Source organism: Nyctereutes procyonoides, unplaced genomic scaffold (genome assembly GCF_905146905.1).
Source record: "Nyctereutes procyonoides isolate TBG_1078 unplaced genomic scaffold, NYPRO_anot_genome, whole genome shotgun sequence".
In the NCBI taxonomy this organism is placed as follows: Eukaryota; Metazoa; Chordata; class Mammalia; order Carnivora; family Canidae; genus Nyctereutes; species Nyctereutes procyonoides.
The window spans coordinates 69,010,027-69,022,049 of record NW_026575046.1 but is presented as its reverse complement, the minus strand read 5'-3'; the positions used below and the strand labels follow the sequence as shown (position 1 = coordinate 69,022,049).

At 42.6% G+C, this 12,023-nt stretch overlaps 1 pseudogene; it reads right to left on the bottom strand.

Annotated features, from left to right (window-relative positions):
* Positions 1-1,656: 1,656 nt before the first annotated feature.
* On the bottom strand, positions 1,657-3,011 carry LOC129509362 (heterogeneous nuclear ribonucleoprotein A1-like; annotated as a pseudogene).
* Positions 3,012-12,023: the final 9,012 nt, after the last annotated feature.

The following is a 12,023-nucleotide window of genomic DNA, read 5'->3' as shown; positions in this document are numbered from 1 at the left end:
CGCCTTGACGCTCAACCATTGAGCCATCGTCCCTCTGGTGCTTCAAATTAATAAATGCCAGTTGTGGTCTCCAGTTAGTGTGACTATGAAAATTCTCTCCTGTATTTCCAAGTGCTGCATGGAGGTGAGGTGGTCCTGATGAAATCTTCTATAGTTTATAAATGAGGAAACAGGGGCAGCCCGGGTGGCTCAGCGGTTTGGTGCTGCCTTCAGCCCAGGGTGTGATCCTGGAAACCTGGGATCAAGTCCTGCATCAGGCACCCTGCACGGGCCTGATTTTCTCTCTGTGTCTCTGCCTCTGTGTGTGTGTCTCATGAATAAATAATTTTTCAAAAAAAATAAATAAATAAAAAATAAATAAATGAGGAAATGGGTACAGAGAAGCCACTGAGTGAGGAGCTCTGACTTCTTCCCATGTTCTTTCCATTGTTGCTCCTTGCTCTCACTACTCAAGGTTAAAGAAGTAGCAATTCTCCCTTGGAATCTACCCTTACTGCCCACATCTTTCTTGCCTTTCTTTTCTATCCCTTTTTTCTCATTTGGCAATTCAATAGGCTCAAGTCCAATTAAAACATTTCATCCACTTATTTTAACACATATTTATTGGATCTCTGATATATTTCAGGCTCCGGTCTAGGGTCTAGAAACAATGGTGAACCAGACATGGCCGTGACCCTGGTGGCCAAAGTGAGGGAGATGAACAATTTTATTTATTTCTTTCGAGAAAATATTAAATCATTTATTGATTACACATGATAATGGACGATACACAAGCTTTAATCCGATCTATAATTTTATCTGATACCATACTTCAATTTAGACATATTGCATAGGATGTGCCAACAATCATAATAACCATATAAACTCCAGGACTTTTCTTGGGTGACCCTTTTAATGGTGAACTCCAGGTCACAACACATTAACTGTCAGTTCAACCACACCAAGGTTTGTGGAGACAATGGCTTCTGTGCCCAAGCAGGTTGCAAATAAATTTCGAGTGGAACCTGGCATCACCCTGAAGGAATTCTAACTTCACACTGTTGGGGTAGTTTACCAAGATGGCTTCAGAGTAGACTAACTTTACGCAGCACATTTAAAAAAAGACACATTTATTCAGTGTCATGATCAGATTATTACATTTAGCAATCAACAGCACAGGTGCAAAAAAGAAATCTACATTAAAACCCTTTGTTGTTGGGATCCCTGGGTGGCGCAGCGATTTGGCGCCTGCCTTTGGCCCAGGGCGCGATCCTGGAGACCCGGGATCGAATCCCACGTCGGGCTCCCGGTGCATGGAGCCTGCTTCTCCCTCTGCCTATGTCTCTGCCTCTCTCTCTCTCTCTCTCTCTCTCTCTCTCTCTGTGACTATCATAAAAAAAAAAAAAAAATTAAAAAAAAAAAAATTAAACCCTTTGTTGGAATGCTTTACACTTTCCACAGAACAGAAACTAAAATAGCCTGTTATACAATTAGTCACAAATACAGTCCTCGAGTATTTTGCGCATACACATGAGTTGTCTAAACCATGTCTTCTTTGTAGCAGCTATGCCCTGCCACCACTGTGCTTGGCTGAGTTCACAAATCTGTTGTAACCTGTAGCTTCCCTGTCACTTCTCTGTCTCTCCTCTCCTGCTAAGCTTTGTTTCCTAGCAGTAATTAAAACCTTCTACCACTGCCATAGCTGCTGCTGCTGTTGGAACCGCCACAGCCACCTTGGTTTCGTGGTTTGGCAAAGTATTGACCTCCCCCACCATAGGGGCCAGAGCTTCTGCCTCCAAAATTTTCTCCTTTCATGGGTCCAAAGTTTGAGGATTGATTGTTGTAACTGCCAAAGTCGTTATAGCTTCCGCCACCTCCAAAGTTGCTACCATCATTACCAAATCCATGATAGCCATCCCCACTGCCACTGTATCCACCACCACCTTGACTGCCACCGAAGCCACCTCGACCACTGAAGTTCCCTCCACAACCAAAGTTGTCATTCCCACCAAAACCACCTCCACGACCACCACCAAAGTTTCCAGAACCACTTCGTCCTCTTTGGCTGGATGAAGCACTAGCCATCTCTTGCTTAGATAGGGCTTTCCTTACTTCACAGTTGTGATATTTTTCATAGTATGATATTTTTTTTATGACAATCTTGTCTACAGAGTCATGGTCATCAAATGTCACAAAAACAAAACCGCTCTTTTTGCCACTACCTCGGTCAGTCACAATCTCAATCACTTCAATTTTCCCATACTGTTCAAAATAATCTTTTTTTTTTTAAGATTTTATTTATTTACTCATGAGAGACACACACAGAGAGAGGCAGAGACACAGGCAGAGGGAGAAGCAGGCTCCATGCAGGGAGCCCAATGTGGGACTCGATCCAGGGTCTCCAGGATCATGCCCTGGGCTGAAGGCAGGCACTAAACCGCTGAGCCACCTGGGTTGCCCTCAAAATCATCTTTTTTTTTTTTAAGAATTTACTTATTCATGAGAAACACACAGAGAGAGAGAGGCAGAGACACAGGCAGAAGGAGAAGCAAGCTCCATGCAGGGAGCCTGATGTGGAACTTGATCCCGGGTCTCCAGGATCACGTCCTGGGCTGAAGACAGAGGCTCAACTGCTGAGCCACCCAAGTGTCCCTCAAAATAATCTCTTAAATGATGTTCTTCAGTGCCTTCTTTAATGCCACCAACAAAAATCTTTTTCACAGTTAAGTGGGCACCAGGTCTTTGAGAATCTTCTCTTGAGACAGCCCTCTTTGGTTCCACAACTCTTCCATCCACCTTGTATGGCCTTGCATTCATGGCTGCATCCACCTCTTCACACGGTGGCATACTTGACAAACCCCAAGCCTCTAGAGTGCTTGGTGTTTGGATCTCTCACTGCCACCCAGTCCCGTAAGCGTTCCCCATTGCTCAAAATGGCTCCTCAGGCTCTCATTGGTTGTTTCATAGCTCAAACCTCTGATGAAGAGCTTCCACAACTGCTCAGGGTCTTTGGGAGACTCTGAATTAGACATGACGGTGGTGGGAGGGGAGACTTTACCGATGCTTATTCGGTGGCATCCAGGGGCAGAAAGCAAGATGAACAATTTTAAAGTTGAATAAACACACATAGGTAATTATTTTTTTTTAAAGATTTTATTTATTTATTCATGAGAGACAGAGACAGAGAGAGAGAGAGAGAGAGAGAGAGAGAGAGAGAGGCAGAGACACAGGCAGAGGGAGAAGCAGGCTCCATGCAGGGAGCCTGATGCGGGACTCGATCCTGGGTCTCCAGGATCACGCCCTGGGCTGAAGGCAGCGCTAAACCGCTGAGCCACCCAGGCTGCCCGTGGGTAATTATTAATGTGATAGTGGCAGAAATGAAAAGAACAAAGGAGAACATAATTTAGAATTGGGGCACCAGGGAATACCTCTGAGAGGAAGTAACATTTAAGATGATGCCCAAAGGCCAATAGGACTGAAGAGAAACAGAGATGAGCAAAGATTCTGAGTAAGAAGGTGCTGGGAAAGACCAGTGTGAATAGAACACCATTATAAATGAGCAGAGCCTAGAGCCTGCAGATGGTGTTAGAGGACTAAGAGGGATACAAGGCCTTGCTAGCCACAAGGGGGAGTCTGGAGTTTATTCCAGGAGTAATAGGGAGCCATTAAAGATTTTGAGCAGAGGATTGACATGATCCAATTTGTGTTTTCAATTTTTAAAGATAAGGGGCACCTGGGTGGCTCTGTCTGTAAAGCAGCCAACTCTTTGTTTCAGCTCAAGTCTTGATCTCAGTGTCCTCAGATGAGCCCCCCTCTAACTCAGAGCTTAGTGGGGAGCCTGCTAGAAAACACTCTCTTCCTCTCCTGCTGCCCCTCCCTCTGCTCATGTATGTGCTCTCTCTCTCAAATAAATAAATACATAAATAAATCCTTAAATTTTTAAAGATCCGAGGTTCCTGGCTGGCTTAGTTGAAAGAGCATATGACTCTTGATCTCAGGGTCATGAGCTCAAGCCCCACATTGGCTGTAAAGATTACTTAAGTAAACTTTTAAAATAAAAAATAAATTTTAAAAGAGCACTGTGAACGAGTGCGCGATGGGAGATTTCATTTCAGCAAAGTTCAATAACTGATCTAGGGTAATGAAAGTCAGAAAAGCAGGTCCTTATGGGGAGAGTGGCAGGGCTGACTATGAGAGCATAAAGAAAATTCTGGGGTCACAGCTACACAGGTGTATTCATTTATCAAAACTCATCAGAATGTTAATATCTGTGCATTTTACTGCATGTACATTTTACCTTGATAAAAAAAAAAAAAAGATCATTCTGGCTGCAGTTTCTTAAACGAAGCAGTTTTGTCAAGGGTGAGTCTGTTTCCTGGCCCCGGTTCTTGAGCTCGGTCAAGAAAGAATTCGAAGACAAACTCTTAAGCAAGCTAGTGTTTATACAGCAGTTATGTGAAGGTATCCTCCAGAGATAGAAGAGTGGGCAGGTCAGGGGAGGGTGAGGCAGGAGCTACACCAAGGGGGTCAGGGCTGTCTTTCCTTTTCCCCCCTCTTTTTAAAGCAATCTCTATGCCAAACCTGAGCTCAACCTCACAACCCCCAAAACTGTGCTCTAGAAGCAAAAAGGAAGAGGGTGAACTCAACTACTAAATATGGAGAAATGCTTCCTACATAGTTCCTAAATATTGATTATACTCTAATATCATATCTACTCCTAAATTTTATTGCCGACTAAATCATGTTTTGACTTCTAAACAGAATATTTTAACTTAAATTCAGTGAGTGTCCAAGAGCTGGGCTTCCCAGCTCTCTAAAAGTGGGGTTTCACACCATATTGGGATCAGCTGAGAAGCTTTAAAAATATTAACACCTGGACCCCTCCCCAGAGATTCCAATGTAAACTAGCCTGAGGGACGACCTCGGCATTCAGATTTTTAACCACTCCAAGGCTGAAAGGTTGCCAAAGTTGGAAATCCCTGCCTACCCAGTTCCACCTGGATTCCATTCCTCTTTCTTTAAAATGACTCCCATCAAAGATTGCCTGAGCGTTTTTGCATAATAAGGGCCCTGGAAACTGCCATTGACTTCTTTTGGATTATGTAAAGATAACTTTAAGACCTTACATTAAGATTTAGATTTTGGTATTTTCTCAATCCCCAAGTCTCAAACGGTTTTATTGCGGACCTGAAATCAGCTCTCCAGCGCCCCACCCCCATTTTTGGAGCTCTGAGGCCATGATTACATCTACCCTTCTGGATATCTTCTTGTGGTTCATTTAGTGCCCCATTCCCCTTGGCAAAGCAGTGTTTGCTTTTGAGTGTGTTTTCTGACCCTCTTCCAGCTTGCTGGGTTAAAATTTTCTGTCTCCTAAAAATGAGTGGGAAATATCAGAAAGGGAGATGGAACATGAGAGACTCCTAACTCTGGGAAATGAACTAGAGGTGGTGGAGGGGGAGGTGGGCGGGGGGTGGGGGGTCACTGGGTGACGGGCACTGAGGGGGGCACTTGATGGAATGAGCACTGGGTGTTATTCTAGATGTTGGCAAATTGAACACCAATAAAAAATAAATTTATAAAAAAAATTTAAAAAATAAAAAAATAAAAACTTCTCTATAATAAAGGAAAAAAATTTTTTTGTCTCCTTTATCCAGTTCTCTGTCTAAAAGGGATGGAATTAATGAGGGAAGAATAAACCATTTGTCCTCTTTCCTCTGCACCCAGAAGGCTAGATGGGAGAGTAGGAGAACTGCAAATCCCAATTCAATGGGGGCAGTACAGACCAATTAACATTCTAGCCTCAGGCAAAGCAAAACTACCTCCTTCCGTCCTATTGTGCATTTTTTTTAAGGTATACTAATGTTTTCTCCTACACTCCCCGCTCAAATCTCCTTCAACTTGTTCAGGATTTCTGAAATTGCCTCATTTCCACCATGTATGTACAGTTTCCTGACAATACTTATTTGTCAACCACCTTCCAAGTTCCAGATGAAACATCTCCAAGTCCCCATGTTTAATTTACAGAATAAAGTGCTTCCCGTAAAACACAATCAACTGTACTACAGTACTTTTCTTCCTTGGGCAGTGCAGATGCATTGTTTAAGAATCTGTATCATGAAACGGTGAGATCCTGTGACATAAGAATATTAAATATTCTTTTGAATATATAAATATGGAGATAATACAAACTTCCTAAGTTAAAAAATTCAATAATACATGATTTCAGAGTCAGGGAGCTGGGTCAATAGCAAATATTGTTGGTACATAAGCTGCTAAACAAAGATCATCTTGCTGTAGATATTTGTCCAAATTAGTCTTAAAAAACACGATGTTTGGGGAGGTGCCCCAGGTGGGGTGGCTCAGTGGTTGAGCATCTGCCTTTGGCTAAGGTTGTGATCACAGGGTCCTGGATTGAGTCCCATATCAGGTTCCTTGCAGGGAGCCTGCTTCTCCCTCTGCCTATGTCTCTGCCTCTCTCTGTGTGTCTCTTATGAATTAAAAAAAAAAAAAAAAAGAACCATGATGTTTGAATTGATGTGAGATCTTCAGGAGCATAGAAGATGTTATTTAAAACGAAATGATTCTGTTTGAACTTTCTGTACATGAGTCCATTTTCCCCACTGGACTGTGAGTCCCTGAAACTCAGGAACCTGCCTCTCATATCAGCAACCCCTTCCCTCAAAGAACCACAGAACTTTAGCAAGGTTGGTGTTCAACAAATCTGTGTTGGATTTGTAGTGCTTAGACGATAGTGGTTCTATTCACATGGTAATTTCTGAAGTAATGTGGTGATAAAAAGATAGCCTCTGGGAAATAAATGTAAGGGAGAATTATGAAGCAAGAATCGGACTGGTTATCCCACTCTCTCCAGGCAGAGGGACACTTTCTAGCAGACCAGAGTCTCCTGTGCCCAGTGAAAGGCCATTGTCTACTTTTCTACTACCTGCCTCACCCAGTGTTAAGGGAGGGCTGGAGGGAATAAAGATCATAATAAGATACCATCACTGACCAGGATTAATTTACATTCTAGGGCTGAGGTCTTCAAACTGGAGTACTGGAAGATTTGCCAGGGGATATGTAGGTGCATATAATGTAAGAAAATTGTATTCCCAATAAAATCTTTACTGTTTTTTTAAATATTTTATTTATTTATTCACGAGAGACACAGAGAGAGGCAGACACAGGCAGAGGGGAGAAGCAGGCTCCTTGCAGGGAGCCCAATGTGGGACTCCATTCCAGGACCCCAGGATCACGCCCTGAGCCAAAGGCAGATGCTCACCGCTCTATTACCCAGGCGTCCCCCCAATAAAATCTTAAAAAAAATAAAGGTACCTCAACTATACCCTTCAGTAGCCTGATTCAGACTATCCTTATCCATTTCCTTTCATGACAGCATTTCTCCTACCTCACAAATAGGTCACTCATTACCCATCTCTGTCCCAAATACTACTGCCCTGTAACATCTCCAATGTGACAACTTCTTAAGATGCCATACAAATGAACAATGGAAAATGGCCCAATTTAACGTTCAGTCAAGATAGCATAAACCCTCCGTAGCTTCCTGCTATTCCCAGACTTAAACATATTTCTGTTAAGGGTGGATCACTAATGTATAAAAGGGGTGTACTGGCCTTGGCCTTGGCCTTGGGATGTTCTGAAATCAGTGTGGACGGTGGAAGCAATGACAGTTCTGGTTTAACCTAATTTCTTTCATCCTTCAACTATTGTCCAAGAATGCACTGTTCATGAAGGAAAGCCTGGGAAAAGCAAAGAGAACTTCAGTTCTAGAACAATCTAGACTATTGAAAGGCTTAAAATAACTTATTATGAATTTAAGTTTGTTTTTTGTTTTTAGAGAGGGAGAGAAGCGGGAGAGGGGCAGAGCATAAGAGAATCTCAAGCAGGGGCAGCCCCGGTAGTGCAGCGGTTTGGCGCCGCCTGCAGCCTGGGGTGTGATCCTGGAGACCCCGGATCGAGTCCCACATCGGGCTCCCTGCTGCATGGAGCCTGCTTCTCCCTGTCCGGCTGCCTGTGTCTCTGCCTCTCTCTCTGTGTCTATGAATAAATAAATAAAAATCTTAAAAAAAAAAAAAAAAGAGAGAGAGAATCTCAAGCAGGTTCTGCGTCCAGCGCAGACCCTGACGGGAGGCTTGAGCTCACGACCCTGAGATCAGGCCCTGATCTGAAATCAAGAGTCAGATGCTTAACCAACAGCCACCCAGATACCCCTGAATTTAAGTTTTAAAAATTATCTTCATCTGTTACAGCATTAATCCCCAGGATGTGTCATTAGCTGGAAAGAAAATACAATTGAGTAGTTGAAGTAGTAGAGGTTAGTAAGACTGATTCTTTTATTTATTTATTTTTTTAAGATTTTATTTATTTATTCATGAGAGAGAGAGAGAGGCACAGACACGGGCGGAGGGATAAGCAGGCTCCACGCAGGAAGCCCGATGCGGGACTCGATCCTGGGTCTCCAGAATCATGCCTCAGGCCAAAGGCAGGCGCTAAACCACTGAGCCACCCAGGGAATCCCCAAGACTGACTCTTTTATTAATTTTTTTTTTTATGATAGTCACACACACACACAGAGAGAGAGAGAGAGAGAGAGAGAGAGAGAGAGAGAGAGGGGCAGAGACACAGGCAGAGGGAGAAGCAGGCTCCATGCACCAGGAGCCCGACGTGGGATTCGATCCGGGGTCTCCAGGATCGCGCCCTGGGCCAAAGGCAGGCGCCAAACCGCTGTGCCACCCAGGGATCCCAAGGCTGATTCTTTTAAATGAAACTAGAAAGTTTCCTTGAAGTACCATTTTTTTTTTTTTTGAGTAAATATTCCACCCAAGGTACTCAGTCGCATGACCCAGAGATCAAGTCACATGCTTTACTGACTGAACTAGCCAGGTACCCGTAAAGTACCAAATTCTTCAAGTTTTTGACACTGGATAAAACCCACAGGTGAATATTTTGCATAATTTATTTTAGATTCTGTGTGGATTATTAAATACCATAGTTACCACATTAAATCACATCAAAAATATTTCTTCCCTTACTGCAGGCCATCTGGGTAAGTTTCCTATGTTTCATGAAAAGTTACTAGGAGAGGCACCTAGGTAAGTCAGTCATGCCTTCAGTTCAGGTCATGATCTCAGGGTCTTGGCATGGAGACCCACATTGGGCTCCCTGCTTATTAGTAGGAGTCTGCTTCTCCCTCTGCCCCCTTCTCCTGCTCCTGTGTGCTTGCTCTCTCTCTGAAAAAAATAAATAAAATCTTAAAAAAAAAAAAAAGAAAGAGAGAGAGAGGGAAGAAAGGTTATCATGAACCACAGACTCCATAGCTCTAAACAGCATAGTTATTGCTGCAGTTTCCATAGGTCAAGAGTCCTGGCAGGGTTTGACTGTATCTGCTACTCAGGGTCCCACAGTCCACAGTCAAGGTGTAGTCAGGGAGTCTGATCTCATCTGAGGCTTGGGGTCCTATTCCAAGCTCACCGATTGTTGGCAGAATTCAGTTTGGTGGTTGTAGGACAGAGGTCCTAGATATCTTGCTTATGTCAGCTGCTCCTAGAGACCCTTGCAGTTCCCCATCAGGTGGCCAGCTCACAAACTCCCTCACCGCGGGAGAGCTTACTTCCTGGAAGCCAGCAGGAGAATCTCTCCAGTGGGCTACACAAGGTTTATAGAAAGTGACTTAATCAAAGGAGTAACCATCCCATTGCAATTACAGGCCCTGCCTACATGGGGGGCGGGGGGGGGGGGGGAGCAGGGATGATAGATGCTGCAGGGCAGGAATATCTTTGAATGTTTTGCCCACCCTACCATTTTCATCTCTTTGCTATTTTTGAAATGTTTAACATTTTTTGCTATTACCAAAAAACAAAATTATATTTTACTGGCTAGAGCAGCTGATTAATTTCTAGCATTATATCACTTCCTCTTTTTTGCTAAAATACACAGGGAAAATGTGATGTGTCCAGAAAAATTAATAGAATGATTTAGGATCCATCTTTAAGTAATGGAATTCTTTAATAATCCTTATTTAACTATTCCTTAAAAACAGTATCGGAGGGATGCCTGGGTGGCTCAGTGGTTGAGCATCTGCCTTTGGCTCAAGTCGTGATCCTGTGCCCCTCTCTCTCTCTCTGTCTTTCATGAATAAATAAATAAAATATGTATATAGTGGATACTTTGTAAAATTGAAGACCTAATACACAAAACCTTAAGGGGTACCTGGGTGGCTCAGTGGTTGAGCGTCTGTCTTTGGCTCAGGTCGTAATTCTGAGGTCTTGGGATTGAGAGGTCCTCTCTGCAGGGAGCCTGCTTCTCCCTCTGCCTGTGTCTCTGCCTTTCTCTCTGTGTCTCTCATGAATAAATAAATAAAATCTTTAAAAAGAAATAAAAGAAATCTTAATATCCTTACAAAGCTTATGACCAAACAGGCGAGATAATACAAATGCATAAATAACTATTATAATGCTGGATGTGTAAAATAAAATAAAATCACACCAGTTTCTATAGAAATATTCAAAACTGAAAATAAGTGAAGATTTCAAGGTAGAATTAATATGACAGGTAAAGCTAAAAACCAGGGCCCAATAAGGTTTTGTTTTGTTTTTTTCCCAATAAGTTTTAAATCAAACATATTTGATATTACTCAAACCAATAAAATTAGGTAGAAACATCAGAGGGCTTCATACAAGAGGTGTAAGTGGCAAAGATGTTTCCAAGAAAACATCATGACCTGGATTTCTGTCTATCTCTTAATACTTCAGGAGCTGGCCTGATAATCATGGCATACCTTGATTTTGCCCAGAGGACTTTGTTATCTTCGAGGTGAGCCAGTGCTCTCTTTGGAAACCTAAAAGGTAAATACAAGGCTCCTTCACCAGTTCTTCCTCAGAGGGTTTATGCTATTAGCACAGAATCTCATGTACTAATCTGAAGTTAGCTTGGAATATTTCTCATTTAACCCCAAAGAAATTTCTGCCACATGAAGCCCAGGACAGATCAATAGACAAAAGCAAATCATTTTGCTCTCTACTATTATCTCTCAGGTATGGGGTAATATTTGGAATGAGTAAATACCATTCAAGGGCTTCCCACCATTAGGAATTGGGAGTGATAGAAGAGAATATTACTCATCCTAGTTTCCTCTGTTGAGTTTCTTCTGGCTCTTCTTTGAGACACTAGTACCAAAACTTACTCGGCTAAATGAAGTTACACTGTATTAATGATTATGAAACTTCTGATTCATTAAAAAAACATTTCTTGAGCTCCAATGCTAATGCTAGACATTGGGTCAAAAGTTGAAGCCAAAAGTGAAAAAAAAAAAAAAAAAAAGGTAGTTATTGACCTTACAGAGTGGAAAAGAGGAGATACTCATTCAAGTTCTTTCTTTTTTTAAAAAAATTATTTTTAAGATTTTATTTATTTATTCATGAGAATACACAGAGAGGAGAAAGAGAGAGGCAGAGACACAGGCAGAGGGAGAAGCAGGCTTCATGCAGGGAGCCTGACATAGGACCTGATTCCAGGTCTCCAGGATCACTCCTTGGGCTGAAGGTGGTGCTAAAAAAGCCATCCGGGCTGAGCCAGATGGCTGTCCTTTTTTTTTTTTTTTTTTTTTTTTTTTTTTTTTTTTTTTAAAGATTTTATTTATTCATGAGAGACACAGAGAGAGAAGCAGGCTCTATGCAGGGAGCCCAAAGTGGGACTCAATCCCGGGACTTGATCCCGGGACTCCAGGATCATGCCCTGGGGTGAAGGCAGGCGCTAAACAGCTGAGCCACCCAGGGATACCCACTCATTCCAGTTCTTGTGACATTATTAATTACATATCTTTTGGGGTGTCTGGGTGGCTCAGCAGTTGAGCATCTGTCTTTGGTTCAGGTCGTCATTCTGAGATCATGGGATTGAGAGGTCCTGGGATCAAGTCCCACATCAGGCTCTCTGCAGGAAGCTTGCTTCTCCCTCTGCCTGTGTCTCTGCCTCTCTCTGTGTGTCTCTCATGAATAAATAAAATCTTAAAAAAGAATTCATATCTTTTA